Consider the following 13,273-nt stretch of genomic DNA (forward strand, 5'->3'; position numbering starts at 1 on the left):
TCTATTAATGCAATGATCTCATCACAGCCAGACACCAGATGTTACAAGGAACTCAAGTCTGTCTAACCCAACGTCATAATCCTACCTCCAGGCCTCATAACAAATCTCTTAATCTCCCTGACCCCAAACACTGATAGGCCCTCCCAAGAGGTGTTAGAGTTAACAAAGACAAATTTTACAAGCACAGAGCTTTTTTATTGATTCCATGAGCCCCTATGTCTGTAATTGTCAAATAAAAGAGTTCCAACACCATAAGAGGAGAAGGAAATGGCAACCCACTCCAGTATTCTTGCCTGGAGAATCCCATGAACAGAGGAGCCTGGTGGGCTATCTGACCTGACAAAGTCAGACACAACTGAGTGACTAAGCACAAACAACTGAGTGACTAAGCACAACACCATAACAACACTTACGTGTCTAAATATCAGCTACTAGAATTCCTCAACACATGCATCACTCTCTTTGTTTCAAGACTCATTTCTCCCAAGAATCTCTCTTGTTTACTTACTTTATATTCCAGCCAGGAATTACTCTCCCCCATCCAAGGGTGAGTTTCAGATGACAAGGGGATCCCGCGTCTACTAGTCCTTCCGACCATATTGCTCCTGTACCTTATAATTCTAAACTAAGTCCCATATTTCCCTTGCACACAAAAGCAGTTCACTTGTATATTGCACTATCTGACCTGACAAACTCTTTTCCTACAGTGGAGTCACACTTCATCCTGGAAAATATTTTCCAGTTTTAAGGCTGCCCTCAAATTTATATCATGGTGACACAATGCATCACAGAAAAAAAACAAGCCCCGTCATTACCCAAATCTCCTGGTATAAACCTCCTGGCTAGAGAGCTGGTAAGTATAGTCATGAATTACCCAAAGACCAAAGACTATTCCATTATAGCCCTACAAAGTGTCTTACAATGGGTATTGATGCAATAAGGAAGAACCTTGGTCTGCTGTTACAAGTTAGTCACTACAGGGGTGTTCCCTATAAGTTTAAATTGCACACAATGGCCCATCTCTGGGAACCCTGCCTCCCATGTAATGAGCATTTAGCTACAATGCCTTTGTTTAGCTTGCAGGAAACATCCTGTGAAGGGCTGCAGGGAGGAAGAAATTAACACATCCATTCACTCTGAGACTGACCCAGAAACAAGACTTTCCCCTTTTAGTATAAAAGAAGCCAGACAACATTCAGATGACAAAGCCTAGAATAAATACACCTTACCAGAAGCCAGAGAAAACATATTACATATTGAAGAACAAAGAAATATCTCAAACTTCTCATCAGAAACTATGCCAGTCTAAAAGAAAATGGAAAAATATCTTCAAAAAGTATAACTTAACTTAGAATTCTATACCAATAATATCTTTCAAAAATGAAAGAGAAAAAAAGACTTTGTTTTCTAGAAAAGCAAAAGGCGACAGAGTTTATGAACTGCAAGAAAAGTTACAGGAGGATTTTTAGGCTGAAGGGAAAGAATATAGATAGAAACTTAGATCACACACAGACACACACACACACACACACACAAAGGGATGCCTAGAAACTTAGATCACACACACACACAGACATACACACACACACAAAGGGATGCCTAGAAACTTAGATCACACACAGACACACACACACACACAAAGGGATGCCTAAAACTGGAAATTAGGTAAGTGGGACATTTCTGTACAAATTTTTAATAGATAATATAAAAGTGTGTTGTGCAAATTATACTTGGAACTAAACTGATTTCTTAAAGGAAATCAATCCTGAATATTCATTAGAAGGACTGATACTGAAGCTCCAATACTCTGGCCACCTATGAGAAGAGCCAACTTATTAGGAAAGACCCTGATGCCGGGAAAGGTTGAAGGCAGAAGGAGAAGGGGACGACAGAGGATAAGATGGTTGGATGGCATCACTGACTCGATGGACATGAGTCTGAGCAAGCTCCGGGAGATGGTGAAGGACAGAGAAACCTGGCGTGCTGTGTAGTTCATGGGGTCGCAAAGAGTCGGACATGACTGAGCGACTGAAGAACTGTTGCAGCCACGTGTTCCGGGAAACAGACTCCCTCAGAAGGACAATGCAGATACGGAGTGCAGTTTATTACACCAGCGGGCCCAAGAAGAGTCTCCTCTTAGCCAAGGACCCCGACCAGTTTTTGTGAAAACCTTATATACCCTAAGTGTAGGTACCCAAACCCACCTCCCCAAATTCCCTGAAACAAGTCTGAACAAAAGAAAAAAGGAAGACACAATCAAAGTTAACCCATGATTCATGTGCCTTAAGCCTAGGTAGTTAACAGTGGACAATTATCAATAGGCCTGTGGTCATACCCCAATTAGCATAATAGAATATATGATAATTAGGGTATTCTTTCAGGTGATGGAAGGCCTTGGGGCTCTTCCTTTGGGGGGGCCTGATTTTCCAGTTGGTATGTCGTTTCCATAGATACTGGGCATAGAGCTCAAAGTCCCGGCCCAAGATGGAGTCCTGCTTTCAGGATGGAGCCTGTTCTGTTTCCTCCTTCACAACAACAAACTGGATAGTGCAACGGATAGAAGGGGAGTAAATAAAAGATACCATATTAAGGTTCTTACATTACATATAAAATAATTTGTTATTTGATGGTAGAAAGTGACAAATGAAAAGATGTGTATAGGAAATCCCAGAACAACCACCAAAACACATCTAAAATACACAATTAATATTTTTTAAGTGATAAACGAGGAAAGTAAGGAACAAAGGAGAGACTGGACAAATAAAAAATGAAGACAATTTAAACCCAACCACATGGATAACTATGTTAATTATAAACAGTCCAAGTACTCTAATTTATTCAACTTTCATACTGAATTAAAAAGATCGAACTATAGTCAATCTATAAGAAATCCATCTTAAATATAAACAGATAGGCTAAATGAAAAGAGATACCAAGCAGGATCCCAAAAGGAGGCTGGAGTTTAACAGCACTGAAGGAGGAAACAGAACAGGCTCTGTCTTGAAAGCAGGACTCCATCCTGGGCCAGACTGTGGACTTTGAGCTATACGCCCAGTATCTATGGAAACAACATACCACTACCACCACACTCCGCCCCCCCCCCCCCCCCCCGCCCCGCCAAGGAGGAGCCCCACGGCTCTCCACCACCTAAAAGAATACCCTAATTATCTGTGTAACCGAATAGAATCATACACTCTATTATGATTATTGGGGTATGACCACAGGCCTATTGATAATTGTCTACTGTTAACTACCTAGGCTTAAGGCATAAGAATCACAGGTTAACTTTTGATTGTATCTTTCTTTTTCCTTTGTTCAGACGCCTTTTAGGGAATTTGGGGAGGTGGGTTTAGGTACCCATAGAGTGAAGTGAAAGTGAAGTCATTCAGTCGTGTCTGACTCTTTGCGACCCCGTGGACTGTAGCCTACCACACTCCTCCGTCCATGGGATTTTCCAGGTGAGAGTACTGGAGTGGGTTGCCATGTCCTATTCCAGAGCATCTTCCCAACCCAGGGATCAAACCCGGGTCTCCCGCATTGTAGGCAGACACTTCACTGTCTGAGCCACCAGGGAAGTCATTAGGGTATATAAGGTTTTCACAAAAACTGGTCGGGGTCCTTGGCTAAGAGGAGACTCTGCCTGGGCCCGCTGGTGTAATAAACTGCACTCCACTATCTGCATTGTCCTTCTGAGGGAGTCTGTTTCCTGGAACGCGTGGCTACAACAGCACCAGGCAACAGGAGATTTTACAGCAATTTTACTGGGGTAAAAGGCATCTCTCAGAAAGATGAAGGACTCAACTCACCAAGAAGACTTCACACTAAATATTTACACCTCTATTCAAAGATACATGAACGAAAACTAACAGGCTTCTATGTAGAAACAGCCAAAGCCACCAGTATACTCGGAGACTTGAATATGCCTCAGCAGTTGATACATCAAGGAGAAAGAGAAATCAACAGTGAAACAAGCAACCATGCAGCAATTTGAATATCATTATAAGGAAACTTGACACAGCTGGCACTTCCAAAACACTCCACCCAACAAAAGCATATGGCGGACCATTTGACAAGATTAACCACATTTATACTATAAAGTCTCAACTCCTTTAAAAGGGCTGAAATTATACAAAACATGTTCTCTGACCACAATGAGAAATCAATAATGAAAAGCTCTTTGAAAATTTCCAAATATTTGAAAATTAAAACACACTTCTAAACTGTAGGGCAAACGGAGAAATCAGGAAGTATGTCAAATTGAATAAAAATAAAGACAAGAGAAAGACAAATATATGTGATTTCATTTATGCGTGGAATCGAAAAAAGCAAATGAACAAACATAACAAAACACTAACAGTTACATATACAGAGAACAAACATGAGGTTGCCAGAGGGGAGGAAGGTGGAGGGAGCACGGAAATATGTGGGAGATTAAAAGCTACAAACTTCCAGCATGACTCTCAGGGATGAAGTGTACAGCTCGGAGAAGAGTCAATAATAATGTAATAGCTTTGTGCAGCCACAGACGGTAACTAGATTTATCATGATGAGCATTTTTAAATGCACAGAAAAGTCGAATCACTATGTCATGCCTCTGAAACTAGTGATGCTGTAGGTCAATTATACTTCAATTTTTAAAAAAGAAAAAAGCTTATAATTGAAAGCTCACAAAGGAAAGGTGAGGGGCAAACCAGGGAAGTAATGCTCAACAGTATAAGCAGAGCAAGGACAAAGGTTTGAAGTCCAAGTTAATCTATCCGCTCTCAAATTTTATCCACCTTTGCTGTGGCAAACAGAACTTATTCTTTTTTATTAAGCAGAAACAGAATTTTTTTTAAAGTTCAGGCATCAAGGTGGTGTGAATCATTTCTCTTTTCTCTCCCTGTGATTTACAACTAATCAGACATCCATGTGTGTGCTAAGTCATGTCCAACTCTCTTTGTAACCCCATGGACGGTAGCCCACCAGGCTCCTCTGTCCATGGCATTTCTCCAGGCAAGAATACAGGAGTGGGTTGCCATTTCCTTTTCCAGGGCATCTTCCCAACCCAGAGATTGAAAACTGCACTGGGGAGATGTCTCCTGCATTGGCAGGTTGAGTCAATGGCAGATTGAATCTTTGGCAGGTCAAGTCTTTACCACTGAGCTCTCTGGGAACCCCACGGATATCCATAACTGGGAAAATAGTGCCTCGGCCATTTCTTTCAAAAACTAGTAATAAATCCACCATATGATCCAGCAATCTCACTACTAGGCATATACTCTGAGAAAACCATAATTCAAAAAGACACCTGTACCCCAGTGTTCACTGCAGCACTATTTACAGTAGTCAGGACACGGAAGCAACCTAGATATCCATCAACAGATGAAAGGATAGAAAAGACGCGGTACAAATACACAGTGGAATATTACTCAGCCATGAAAAGGAACAGATATGAGTCAGTTCTAGTGAGGTGGAGGAACCCTGAGTCTGCTATACAGAGTGAAGTCAGAAAGAGAAATACAAATATGATTTATTAATGCATACATGTGGATCTAGAAAGTGGTACCGATGAATCTATTTGCAGGGCATGAACAGAGATGCAGACACAGAGAACAGACTTGCGGACACAGAGCGGGAAGGAGAGGGTGGGACGAGTTGGGAGAGAAGCACTGATGTCCATATACTTCCATGCGTAAAACCGATAGCTAGTGGGAAGTTGCTGGATAACACAGGAAGCTCAACCTGGTGCTCTGTGACAACCTAGAGGGGTGGGATGGCGTGGGGGGGGTGGGGGTGGGAGGCTTAAGAGGGAGGGAATCTGCGTACGCGTATGGCTGACTCACATCATTGCATGGCAGAATCTAACACAACATTGTAAAGCAATTATCCTCCGATATAAAAATTTTTTTGAAAAAGCATCTCTGCTTAGTAGCCCCGGACACTGACAGATGCACCCATCTGCACACCTGAGAGTGGGTGGACTGGACCTCGGAGGAGGCCAAGGGGCGAGGGGACTGGATGTGGGGCCAGTGGGGGCAGAGGAGACTGTCCACCTGGCAGCAGATGAGCACAACCGCTGGCAGAGGTGGTGGAGGGTGGAGGCGGTGAGTGGGGTCTGCCAGGACCGGCTGCTCTCTGAGGACGGGCCACAGCGACCAGGGGAGGGAGAGGGACGGGAGGTGGTGGACTGGACAAAGAGCCCTGGAGGAGAGTGTCCCCTGCTGTCTGTCCCGGGAGGCAAGAGCACCACCACTGACCTCTAGGATCCCCCCACCAGTCAAGGATCCCCTTACCAGGCGTGGGCACACCCAAGGGCACGGACACACTGCCCCACTCTGCCCCCACCCTACTCTGCCCCCACCCTTTGCTTCTCGTGTCTGTTCTTAACGTGCCCACTCCCAACCTTACTGGGGAGTCAGGTCAGAGAAACCAAAAACTTGTGCTGTGACACCACCTCCTGGAAAACAAGGAGACGCCTATCTAGCAAACTGTTGAACTATTAGAATCAAAGTAAGTGAAGAATAGTCTAAATTAGGAAGGTGTCCAAGACGTCAAATGCGGCAGCAGGGGCACTTTCCACCAGGCACTATGAAAAATCATGGTAGTACAATATCACGAAAAAAGAAAATGACAATTTTCCAGCAGCTAAACCCAAAGACATGGAATATTGCAATCTAACTGAAAGAATTCGCAACAGCTGTTAGGAAGAAATTCAGTGAGCTACAGGAAAATTCAGAAATGCAGTTCAGTGAGCTCAAGAACAAAGTTAACAAGGAGTTCAATACTGACCAATGAAACAGAATAGGAAGCCCTGAATTAAATAACGGCATTTACAGTCAACTAACAGTCACTTTTACTTTTCACTTTTATGCATTGGAGAAGGAAATGGCAACCCACTCCTCTGTTCTTGCCTGGAGAATCCCAGGGATGGGGGAGCCTGGTGGGCTGCCATCTATGGGGTCGCACAGAGTCGGACACAATTGAAGCGACTTAGCAGCAGCAGCAGCAACATTCAACAAGGGAGCCAAGAATACCCAATGGGGAAAAGACAGTCTCTGCAACAAATGGTGCTGGGAAAATTAGAGAAACACATGCAGAACAATGAAACCAATAGAACCTGGCTGGTCCCCTATTGTGGACCAGGAACCCTTCCAGACATGAGAGCTATAGCAAAACCAAAACAGGCAGAAGGGTCTGCCCTCACAGTCTGGGGTCAGGGAAAGAAAGTGAAAAAGTGAAGTCGCTCAGTCATGTCCCAAGAATACTGGAGTGTGGGTTACCATTTCCTTCTCCAGGGATCTTCCTGACCCAGGGATAGAACCCAGGTCTCCCACATTGGAGGCAGACGCTTTAACATCTGAGCCACCAGGGAAGCAGGGTAGGGGAGAGACAATAAACGAGTTATATAGTATTTTATAAGGAGAAACGTAAAATAGCAAAAAAAAATTTCAATGAGTGAGGATGGAGAATGGGATGGGGAGGGAGTCTGCGTTACCATTCTGGCACTGACTCCATAAACTCCTGGCTAAATCGAGCCATGATGGATACACACAATTTCATGTATTTTTTTTTAACTGTGGTAAAAATGGTTAAGAAATATGTGCTTTAAGCATACAGAAGTGTTAAGTACATTCACTTTGTTGTGTAGCCAACCTCCAGGACTCTTTCTTTTGCAAAACTGAAACTCTGTTCCCATTAAACACTGACTCCCTACCACCCTACCCCCAGGCTCCTGGCAACCACCGTTGTCCTCCGTCTCTATGAGAGTAGCCATCTACAGCCATCACACCCTGAACTTGCTTCATCTCCTCCATGAGAGCAATAGGTTTCATTTGTTACATGTAGTAATACAACCAGGAAAAAACTTCTAGTTATGTGTGACGGATGTCAATAAGATTCACTGTGGTGATCTGTTTGCTGCTGCTGCTGCTGCCAAGTCGCTTCAGTCATTTCTGACTCTGTGCGACCCCATAGATGGCAGCCCACCAGGCTCCCCAGTCCCTGGGATTCTCCAGGCAAGAACACTGGAGTGGGTTGCCATTTCCTTCTCCAATGCATGAAAGTGAAAAGTGAAAGTGAAGTCGCTCAGTCGTGTCCAACTCTCAGAGACCCCATGGACTGCAGCCTGCCAGGCTCCTCCGTCCATGGGATTTTCCAGGCAAGAGTACAGTTAGCTGCATACAAATATCAAATCATTATGTTGTATACCCCAAACTAACATGTTATATAGGTCAATATTCATGTGAAGAGTAGACTCATTGGAAAAGACTTTGATGCTGGGAGGGATTAGGGGCAGGAGGAAAAGGGGATGACAGAGGATGAGATGGCTGGATGGCATCACTGGCTCGATGGACGTGAATCTGAGTGAACTCCGGGAGTTGGTGATGGACAGGGAGGCCTGGCGTGCTGCAATTCATGGGGTTGCAAAGAGTCGGACACCACTGAGCAACTGAAGTGAACTGAACTGAACTAATCTCAATTTTTAAAAGTCCAGTCTAATTACTGAAAAAACATATATACACAAAGCATGAAATTTTAGTGTTGGGTGTTTACCACAGCAGTTTTCTTGGTCATCCAATAATACTTAAAGTATATCTGAAAGAATAATTTGCATCAGGTTGCAAAAACCTGAGTCCCAAGTTATAGCTAGGATGGAGAAAAAATGAATGAGTAAACAGGCCAGGATAGCAGATCAACTGAGGAGGAGAGAGCTCCTAGACTACTTCACCGTACCTGGTGCAGCAACACCTCATCACACAGGCCTGGAATAAATGACTGGCACTTCTGGACTCAAGGCCTGATACTGCTGTTCTAATTGTACAGCAGGGATCAAAACATTTGATTGCCAAAAGCACTGTGTCTTGACAAACAGCTTTAGAGTCTGTTCAGCTACAGTTTAACAGCTGTAATTATTACCAATTAAAAGAAGTTGCCCAGAAACTCAAGAGTTCAACTCATGTTCTTTGGATTCTTATACTTCAGCAGTCATTCCATCACTGTTGCCAAAGCAAATTAAATACCTAAGAATAACTCACCATGATATTTAAACTAAAAGAAATAGCAAAAAAAAAAACACCAAACCAGGGGATTTGTAATGCTCAACATTAAAATTACTTTCTCTCCTGCCAATCAGAAGCATAAAGTTTTGAGCTTATAATATTTCTTTCACCTGCTGAGGGGTAAAGAAACCTATTCCAAGACCACAGAATATTATTAGATCATTTTCACACCGTAACCTCTATCCTAAGTACTATCTAATTCAAGGTTTCGTCTAAATATTTACATTACAAAACAAGCTATTTCAAAGCTCTCAACAAATATTTTTAAAATATTTGGTTAACATTTGCAAAAATAAAAAGAATTCCCTATATCATCATCAAGGCTGTTTCAGCTTCATTTTAAGCTAAATGACACATGTTCAGTACTGAGAAGGCATAAGAATGAAGAATTGCTGACTACAGACTGACCCATCTGCTCAAAACCTTGCTGCTCCTCAGAGGGACCCCGTGAGCCACTCCTGTGTGGGCTACATCTCTGCTCAACAGCTGCAGATGTGTTCATTACCTATAGAGCAGTATCTTCTCCAGCTGTGGGCCAGAGGCATGGCGCTCCGTCCCCCAAACGGACACATGGAGACTAAGGCGGCAGTAACCGCTGATGAGTCTCTGAGTATTAGGAGAGCTCAGGGCTGATCTCACGATAATCTGGGAGAATTGCGTTACGTCCTGAAACCGTCCTGCTCTAGTTCACCTGGCAGGAAACAGAGCTCCCGAGCACCCTGCTCTAGTTCACCTGGCAGGAAACAGAGCTCTCGAGCACAAGAAACTCACAGTGGGTAGTAGAGTGTCACGTGGAATTGAGGAGCGGGGGAATTTTTGATTAAAAAAAATAAAAAACCCTTTACCTACTAAATTAGAGAAGGGGGAAAAAAAGGAGGGAGGAATACTACTCAGTGCTATTTCCTGCTGCTACAGTAAGCCCTCTAAAGTCTTCCGGCTGTACTTCCCGGTCACATCTGAGGATTGATTGTGGAGTCCGTGATCGAGTCACGGGGAGAGCCACGCCAAGACCCAGGCTGTCCTGGCCGCCCTGGAGCGCCTCCCAGCCAACCGATCTTCCTGCAAGATTCAGGCGAGGACCACGCCACATCATGTGCAAGGACGGTGCAAACGGGCGACACACGCAACCGCAGTTTCTCCCTGGCTAACCTCCTCCCGTAGAATGGCTCCTGGAGGGTGCGGAGAAAAGGGACTCACCTACACTGCTGGTGGGAATGTAAACGGGGGCAGCCACCATGGAGGGTCTTTAAAAATTACAAATAGAAGTACCATCAGTTCCACTCTTGGGCATATATTCAGACAAAACTATAATCCCAAAAGATACCTCACCTCCATGTTCACAGCAGCACTATTTACAACAGCCAGGACATGGAGACAACTTAAATGCCCATCAGTGGATGAACGGATAAACATGTGGTGCATAGACACAATGGAATATGGTCAGCCATGGAAGAGAATGAAACAAGGCCACCGGCAGCAATGTGGATATACCTAGAGAGAGTCATTTTAAGTCAGAAAAAGACAAATATCTCATGATATCACTTAGATATGACATCTACAATAGGACACAGTTGAACTTTTCTATGAAACAGAAACAGGCTCACAGAGAACAGAGAATTCTTCCAAGGGGGAAGAGAGTTTACGGAGGGAAGTATTGGGATTGGGGGTTAGCAGATGCAAACTATTATACACAGGATGGATAAACAACAAGGTCCTACTGTAGAGCACAGGGAATTATATTCAATACTCGGTGATAAATCAGAATGGAAAAGAATAATAAAAGAAAAAGAATGTATATGCGTATATATATGTATTGGAGAAGGCAGTGGCACCCCACTCCAATACTCTTGCCTGGAAAATTCCATGGGCGGAGGAGCCTGGTAGGCTGCAGTCCATGGGGTCGCTTAGAGTGGGACATGACTGAGGGACTTCACTTTCACTTTTCACTTTCATGCATTGGAGAAGGAAATGGCAACCCATTCCAGTGTTCTTGCCTGGAGAATCCCAGGGACTGGGGAGCCTGGTGGGCTGCCGTCCATGGGGTCGCACAGAGTTGGACACGACTGAAATGACTTAGCATATATATGTATAACTGAATCACTTTGCTATGCAGCAGAAATTAAAACACTGCAAATCAATTAAATTTCAATTAAAAATAAATAAAATGACTCTTGGGTTTTAATCCTCCAACTCCATAGATAGCAAAGATCTCTCAGCATGATGGCTTTTGGCTGACGTCTAGAAAATATATAGAAGTCTTCAAACTCAACATACTGAACAAAACCATACATGGGCTATGTCCTAGTTAAAACCCCAAATCAGTAGAGGGAGTTAGAATCCTGCGACATTTTTAAAGCCCGTCATGCATCAAGGATGTGCGGAGGCAGCGGCAAACATTATCCATGAAAGTGATAGCACAAATCAGAGGCTCTTTCTTATACAAAGTGGCCAGATTGAGTCTGGAGCTCCTCACAAAGACACCGGGGACACCCACAGGAGAGCCAGCAGAGTTGTTTCCTGTAACTTCTGTCCTGAAGCATCTCCCACCTCCCAGGAAGATGTAGCACCACCTCCCTGGTAGGGAGACCCTGAGGCAGCTCCAGGTGCATCTAACAGGGACCATTTGCAAGAACTGTCCCAGGACTGTCCCTGCCCAGCCCCGGCACATGGTGAGCACCAGGAGGGCTGCAGGCAGCCACATCATTCTACCTTCTTCAAGGATGCTGTGGAGGTTGTGGTCCCTAATCACAGCACCAGTTTGCATCCCACAAAAGAAATCCCATTCTCATCTCAGTATCAGAAATAGCTCGGTGGCCCCAGGGCAGAGTTTCTCCACGACTGGACACTAATTCTCAGGACACATCACGTTTCTTTTCCGCTTTTGCTGATTAAAGGCTGAGACAAGTGTTCTTTCTCTGACCTCTGGTATCTCTGTTTTTCTTATCGCCTATTTTCTCCCTTCTTTTTAATTGAGACACACCATGGCATATTGATGTGTGGATAAACTATCCTTCCACAAAAGGACTATAGTGAAATAAATAATTAGTCACACAGAAACAAAACCTCAGCATAAACAAGGCTAAATTTGCTACCGAATTTGGTTTAAAGCTGAGACTGTGTTTTCTAATTCATCACCTTTTTTTGTAGAAAGTGAAACACTTTCCAAAGAAATCATCCCCAAAAGTTGATAACAGTTAAAAGCTCTTATTAAAAACACAAGGTTTTTAGAGGTAGGCATCTTCCTTAAATACTTATGGGACTTTTTTAGGTTACAAATCATCTCCCACCCAGAACTTCTCTCACTTCTCATCTGCTTTCAAGGTTTAATTATCCCTAGGTTAAAAATCCACTAAGGATCCCAGAATGCCTCAGAGATTTAAGATTTAAGATTTTCAGATTGTGACTCTGAAAAAATACAAATACAGCAAACCAGTGAAAGCAAAGAATTAAAACTCATTATTTCTTATTAAGAGGATAGACACCAAAATGTTAGTAGTAGTTATCTTCTTTGGGCTTTAACAACGTAGATGAGTTTTTCTTCTTCTTTATTTCTGTTTCTGTTCTCATATTTTCAAAAACGCAAACATTTTATGATTTGAAAAAATAGGAAGGGTAGTTTACTATTCTTTTTAATGTCTTATTAATGTTGGATTAATGAATTACCATTATCTTAAGAAATATTGTGTGATATCACTTATTGGCTTCTAAAAAATACAGCAAACTAGTGACTATAACAAGAAAGAGAACAAACTCGTGGTTAGCAGTGGACAGAGGGAAGGGGAAAGGGCAATTTAGGGGTTGGGTGTATGAGTTACAAACTTATGTATCAAATAAGCTACAAGGACATATTCTACAAGGAATATAGCCAGTATTTTATAATAACTATAAATGGATTGAGGGTTTCCCTGGTAGCTCAGTTGGTAAAGAATCCACCTGCAATGCAGGAGACCCCGGTTGGATTCCTGGATCAGGAGGTTTACCTGGAGAACAGATAGGCTATCCGATCCAGTATTCTTGACTGTAGAATTCCATGGGATGAGGAGCCCAGCAGGCCACAGTCCATGGGGTCACAAAGAGTAGGACACGACTGAGCTACTAAGCACATAAATAGAGTATAACCTTAAAAAATTGTGAATCACTATTGTTCACATGTAACTTACATAATATTGTACATCAACTACACTTCCATTTAAAAAACCACAATGAGGTATTACCTCACATCTGTTAGAATG

At 43.1% G+C, this 13,273-nt stretch overlaps 1 protein-coding gene across 2 annotated transcripts in view; it reads right to left on the minus strand.

The window, feature by feature from the left end:
• LOC138446887 (phospholipid-transporting ATPase IB) overlaps positions 1-13,273 on the minus strand; it is a 480,129-nt gene that overhangs the window by 429,128 nt on the left and 37,728 nt on the right. The gene's annotated exons all lie outside the window — the stretch shown is intronic.

The sequence above is a fragment of the Ovis canadensis genome, chromosome 10 (assembly GCF_042477335.2).
Source record: "Ovis canadensis isolate MfBH-ARS-UI-01 breed Bighorn chromosome 10, ARS-UI_OviCan_v2, whole genome shotgun sequence".
Lineage (NCBI taxonomy): Eukaryota > Metazoa > Chordata > Mammalia > Artiodactyla > Bovidae > Ovis > Ovis canadensis.